This window comes from Triticum dicoccoides, chromosome 1B (genome assembly GCF_002162155.2).
Source record: "Triticum dicoccoides isolate Atlit2015 ecotype Zavitan chromosome 1B, WEW_v2.0, whole genome shotgun sequence".
In the NCBI taxonomy this organism is placed as follows: Eukaryota; Viridiplantae; Streptophyta; class Magnoliopsida; order Poales; family Poaceae; genus Triticum; species Triticum dicoccoides.
The window spans coordinates 102038503-102039300 of NC_041381.1; the positions used below are offsets into that span (position 1 = coordinate 102038503).

General features: G+C 53.6%; 1 protein-coding gene across 1 annotated transcript in view; it reads right to left on the reverse strand.

Moving 5' to 3' along the window:
• The window catches only part of LOC119302088, a 7393-nt gene that overhangs the window by 4257 nt on the left and 2338 nt on the right, over positions 1-798 (reverse strand). The window lies entirely within an intron of this gene.

Genomic DNA, 798 nt, shown 5'->3' on the forward strand with positions numbered 1-798 from the left:
AGACGAAGAGCTACGAGCACTGAGCGGACACCAGGTGCAAACTTGCAGAGTCAGCCACCAGCGTCCCCCAGGTCACGCAGCGCCGTCGCACTGTCACCATGGGAGAAGGCGAGGGGGAGCTACCAGCATTCAAAACATCGTCGACATCCACATCCAGTGCCCAGAAGTGATTGGTGGGAGACTGCACTGGAGAACAGAGAGTGAGGGAGGGGCGGGGAGGGTGGAAGGAACCGGGAAAGAAGGGGAGCAGGACGAGCCACATGGAGATCCCAGAGCGGGGAGGCAGGGCAAACAAGAGAAGGGGAGGGGGCGACGAGGTAATCGTAGAAGGGAAAGAGAGAGGCCAAGATAGGGAGCCATCCTCACACCCAGTAACTCCACACTCGACCTCTCTCCTCTATCTCTCACATATTCTTCATCTTCTTCTTCTCTCTCTCCCCCCCATTTCTGCACTTTCACAACCACTCTCTCTACTGCTCACATGCTGAGAGGGGATGGCGCATTCTCTCTCCTTCCATTTCACCTATGTTCTTTCTCACACGCACAACCTAGTCCCATTTCACCTTTGTTCTCCCTAACACACACATCCTAGTCCCATTTCATCTCATCTCTCTCTCTCTCTCTCTCTCTCTCTCTCTCTCTCATTTTCTTGTTCTTCTTCTCTTTCTCTCTCTCCTCCCCATGGCTGCTCTCTCACAGCCTCTTTCTCTATTGCACACACGCCATGAAGCAGGAATCCTGCATGGAGAATCTGCTTGTGTTGTGTGGGGGCAGCTCATCACGTGAGAATAGTGACAG